Raw genomic sequence first — 6,007 nt, 5'->3', positions numbered from 1 at the left:
TCTAAATCTAACCCTTCACACTTAATCTTCTTTCTCCCAACCTTCCTTCCTCCTCTCAAGCATGATCTAATCCACCTTGTGTGCAACCGCCGGCCTATCCCACCCCATCCGCCTGCCTCCACACCCCGCTGCCGACAAGCGCTATTGCGCACTGCCTTGCACTCCCCCACCCCCCCCCCCCCCCCCCCCCCCCCCCCCCCCCCCCCCCCCCCCCCCCCCCCCCCCCCCCCCCCCCCCCCTTGCCCTCCCCTCCCCCCCCCCCCCCCACCCCACCCCACCCACACCACCACCACCATCGTTGCTGGCCACCGCCGCTCTACCATCCCTCTAAGCCCCGCACCACCGGTGAAAAACTCCGGCGATTCCCTGCACCCCCACCCCTAAGATAGACAATGGGATTGTGGTTTTTCCCTAAGAAAGATAGTGAGGTTATGCCTTTCCCCCTAAGATTGATTCTTCTCCGACGAGGTACCTGGAAAATAGCAAAACTGAAAACGTTTCATAGTTGTTTACAAAGGGAGTACTTAATTTTAAAAACTATGAAAATTAATCATTGAAGTTAATTAACTTAGTATCCTTTTGAAAGGTCCAAAAGAAAAGAAAAACACCTAGTAACCCCTGGGTACAGTGGCGAAGCTAGCACTTTGTTAGAGCCTAGAAACACCGTGATCTCACGTACACAATTGTCGATAATGTACTATGCCTAAGGTAAATGTCATTTTTAAGGTCGTGTTTTAAAATCGTCTAGCAATACGTAAATATTGGGACGACATGCTGACTTCACCTAATATGGTACTACGTAGGAGTCCACAGCTTTTAGAATGTGCGTACAAAGTTGCAATTTTTTCCCCATATATGAATACATATGTTCATTGCAAATGTGAAACAACGTATGAAAGTCAATTCCATTAATAAAAAATTAAATGGAAATGTTAAACATACTATGCTTAACTTGACAACAAATGAATACTAACCTATATTGATCAGTATAGAATATCATTATTAAGGTATTGTAATTTTACTACAGTAAAATTACAATACCTTAATAATGATCTCTACTCCTAAAAGGGGAGTTGGTAATCCGGTACGCATGGTTTATTTTCGCCTCCACCTCCGACCACCACCCCCACGTTGGTTTTCTCACCCTCCCACTAAAGTTCGAATTGATTAGTCCGACCCACCTTTTGGTTTTTCGTGCTTGCTTTGGCAGGCGCCAATTCAATTCAATCACGTAAATATTACGTAATTAAAATCCAGAATTCACACCATATTTATGAGATTACCTTCCTAAAAGACATATAGAATGACATCAATTAGAGAAGAAATTAATTCCATGCTTATATTAGGTAGAACATCAATTATATGCTATTTTTGTGATTACATTGATGCTATATATGATATGATATGATATTAATTGTAGACTAAACATGTTGAGCGCTTATGGATCAATCCGAAATGACTCTTTCATGATCGCTTGTGCAAACGCACGACCTCCTTCATCCGTTCCCAATCAGATTCTGACCTTGACATTCCCTTTCCAAATTAACAACGGTGGCCCATCTACTCCTTAGACCATGCAAGCAACCCATCCATGCATCTACACGAGTACTATACACCTAATCTCCCCCCTGATTTTCAGGGGTGGGGGCGGGGGTGGGGGGAGCAAAACTTTGCTTCTAATCATCTCTAAACTCTTAATGGAACCACGTCGCACTTACCTAATTAAACAGACTATTCCTGTCGGAAAGTAAGCGCTCCAGGTCGTTGGATTGATATTGTTCGATGACCGAGATTAAATGGATATGCCTTTGGAGTCTTTCTATATTGAGAGAGGAAATTAATTCCATGCTTGTATGTGCATTTTTTTGTTAGTCTGTGGCAACGCACGAAAATTTTCCAAGTTCTCATAGGTTAACTCTAAAATATTGATTTTAATGATAGTTCTTCGGATTTCATATAGTCAAGTAAACCAAACTCTCATCCACAAAAAAGTAAACCAAATTCTCATGGGTTCCCTTAAAATATAGCTTTTACCAATAGTTTTCTTATTTCACTCTCTTTTCTCTCGTGCTCTGTATTACTAAATTTACCCAATATATGCCGAGTTTAAAAAAAAGCATGCAACGCTTTGATAATCCCTAGATGAACCAGTGAGGCGCAGCGGCATGCCGTGCACTACCTGCTAGTATTCTATTGTGGTCAATGTAGATCTAAAGATTTTCCAAATTCCTTCCTATATTCAGTTAAAGAACTACATATGTTAGCTCCCAACCGGATAAGTAACTACTATGAGGAAAAGTATTCCAAATGGAAATTAATGAGCATAATCCATATCACAGTTTTGCAATCAGTACTTTTCAAGCTTTCAATAATCATGGACGTTTTTTAGTTTCAAGCCATGGAGCTTAACTCTCTTTCTTTTAACAACATTTCACTTTCATGCTCCTCAACTTTTGCTATAACTTGCTAAGGATGACGCATGACTATTCTTTGAATGTTCTGCATTTTCCTGCAGAAACAAATTAAACAATGGGAATTGTAATCTTTTGCATTTATTAGTCATTAGTTATAAGATCAGAGTGATTTTCTCAAAATATCTGAGACTAACAGGTTTGAACAATTATGTAATGGGTGTAAAAATACATTCATTAGTGTCCGAGCTCTAGCAGCTTCCGGTTTCACCATTGCCACCACTATTATCAGGTTTAATAATTATCTTTGATTATCATTTACCAAATCGAGGACGAACGTGGATTAAGTTTAGGGATGCTAATACGTCTTCAATGTATTTTTCATCGTTTCATGCTATTATCATACCACTTTTACATATTTTTGGCATCAATATATATATATTTTGGACTAACCTATTAATCTAGTGCCCTGTGTCTGTTCATGTTTTGCACCCACCCCCGGGCACACTGTGCCAGCGTGGGGGTTGTGGATATTTGTTGGAGACCTTCTTTCGCCACAAGAAATGGAGAAAGATCCCCTCAAAATATCAGCCTGATCAGAGTTACAAATCTTCGGCTATTTAAGAAATTGTGTTTGGCCAAAAAATAGTGCCGAAAAACAGTGAGACGGAGAGAAGAGATCCAATCTCGGAGGGGCAAGCCATGGTGGCCAAGGACCAGAGGGGAGAACCTCTCCCCGTCTAGAGGAGAGGCAATGGAGGAAGAAGCCAAAGGGGAGCCTCTCTCGCCGAGGGAACCATCATCGCGGTGATCATCTTTGTCAATATTGTCGTCTTGACCAACATCTTCATCACCTCTTTTCGGCGGTTCAGTCCCCCGCATACCACTGTAAGCCCCTACTTGAACATGGTGTTTGGATGCTATTGATTATTATTATGATGATTTCTTGCCTCTTCTTTGTGTCCGAGTAGATTATTGTTGTCCTATGGGTTAATTGGTGAATCACTATGATTGATTTCAGTTGCTCATGATTATGTTATTGTCCTTTGGTGCCCATCATATGAGTGTGTATGTGGATCACACCATAGGGTTATTTGTATGTTGATAGGACTATGCATATGGGTGCAGGAGTGACTGAAACCTCGTCAGACCATAGAAATTGATACATACTAGATTGAAGGGGGAGGCAATATATCTCAATTCCATGATTGGGTTTACCTTAATGAACTTGTTAGTTGTTGCGGATGGTTGTTAATAGTTCCAATCATAAGTGCATAAAATTTCAAGTAAGGGATAATATGTTAGCAGAGGCCTCTCCCACATATAAACTGCAATTACGATGATCGCTTTAGTAACTTAGTTGATTGCCTAGGGACAATTTCGCACACCATACCACCACTATTCCACACTTGCCATTTGTATTTATTGTATCCTTGCTTAGGAAACACCCATCTTTTATGTATATGTTCTTCGTTATCTTGCAAAGTCACCTTTTTATACCCGCAACATAGTTTTATTTATTGTTTCTAGATAAAGCAAACACTCTGTGTACGCAGGGTTGTATTAGCGTGGCAGATATGACCTGAGATAATATTGATTTTACATTTACCTTCTTGCGGGTTCGACGCTCCATATTTACCATGGCCTTCATTGAAAAGTGCTACAACAATTCCTTGCACTTGAGAATTATCAAGATACGCTCCTTAATACCATCTTTCAGAGTTACGATAAAAATTATACATGTTTTATGGTATGCATACTACATGAATCACGTGGTAGCGGACTGACATGGTACCATCCTCGCGTGGCACCATATTCGTATATGCATTTTCAGATAAAATGTAAGCCTATTAATAATGAGTGAAATTAGGTATTGAACAATAGAACTGAACAACTCATTTTTTCCCCTTTATCTGTAGCGTTATTGATAGAGTAAGGAAAATAAGTTATGTCTAGGAAAGATGATTTAATTAAGGTAAAGCCGAAGGATGGACTAAATTGTCGATCACACTAATTCATGTTGCTAATAGCACCGCCATACCAGTTGAAATGGCCTAAAACTAAACACATCGCGTACAGTTTAGCGTGATTTAGCATGGAACGTAGAATGTCATAGCATGCTATTTAAAACTATGGCTAATCCATAAGACACCAAGTGACCTCTCTAAAACGAGCAGAGACCAAATATTAAATTAGTTAAGCCAGAGTTGAGGATCAAACCCAAACTGTCTACCTGCAAAAGAAAAAAAAACTATCTATCTAGCCCACCATCCATGGTACCGGCCACTCCATTTCTCTCATGTGTTCTCTAGCTTATTATTAATCTCAACTCTTGATAAAGAAACATCAAAATCTTGCGTGGCAGGCACAGAGCTTTTGTAGAGAAGTTATCAAGAAACAAAACATCAAGGCTTCCCCCCAAGAAAAACCAACGAGACCTATGAGACCTATACGGTGTCATATGCACCACATCGATGTTTTTGTTACCATTCAGAGCTATACCAAAAACAATTAGATTTGTTTTTTGTTTTGACATGAGTTGGCATGCTGCAATTTTCGATATGGGCCGCTAGCTCATTCCAAATCGAATCATTATAGCTATACTACTTTGTCGTAGCAAGTCAGAGAATGTGATTCTGGTCCGAAGACATTAGTTACCAGTGACCGCTGCACCTCCAGATCAATGATAGGAAGAAAAACCCAAAGTCTTTACCTCCAAAGCCAAAAAGAATTTGGTTCATCCTGATCGATTCAAAGCCCGTGCTATATTTAGGCACTGTAATTTATGCCGCGACGCGTGCTTATCTATTTTTTTGGACATGTCCCACATAAAATGGGACCCAACACAAAAAAAGAAAACATGATATCCCGTTTCTTTTACCGAAACATAGTGTTTGTATCCAAATAAACAAGAAATATCACAAAGCAAATGGAGGAGACATAAAGCATGATCTTCACCTACTCATGTATTCTGTGTAGCATGATTTTATTCGGAGCGAATTTTTGGTGATAAATAGCACACTTGTGCTCCACTTTAGGATGCGCCAGTGTGGAGCACATGGAAATCGCAACATTTGGTTGTGTCCTCTTTTCTTTTCTTTTGACAGTTTTGGTTGTGTCCTCTTGATTGAAGCCGGGTACTGGAAGCCGCACCTTTCGGCGTGGACCGTGGCCGGTCCGCCCGCTTTCTCTCTCTCCCGTGGTCGCGGGCCTGAATTACCGTGCACCGCGCACCACACAGGGCAGGAGGGACACGACGAGCCAGTGCAAAAGGAGCAAACGTCGCCACCCACCACCACAGTCCACAGGGGAATCACCAAGCGACCACCCAACCCCAGGCTCCCAACCCCGCCGACCACCGGGCCCCGCAGGCCACCGAGCCCGTTGCAGGCCCCACGGGTCAGCCTCGTCGTGGCACGCGCCAAAGCCCCACCGCCGCGCGGCCCCTGACCGAGGCACGGGCCGGAACCGTCAGCTCCCAATGACGGAAGAAATTGGATTTAGGAAAGGAAAGGGGGCCGCGTCAGTGTCTGCTTCCGGATGCAGAAACGCGGCCGAGGGATCCGACCCGACGGCGCATTCGCGGTGGGCCAGCG

Source organism: Triticum urartu, chromosome 3 (assembly GCF_003073215.2).
Source record: "Triticum urartu cultivar G1812 chromosome 3, Tu2.1, whole genome shotgun sequence".
NCBI lineage: Eukaryota > Viridiplantae > Streptophyta > Magnoliopsida > Poales > Poaceae > Triticum > Triticum urartu.
The sequence above is the reverse complement of the archived record's forward strand: the minus strand, read 5'-3'. Positions refer to the sequence as shown.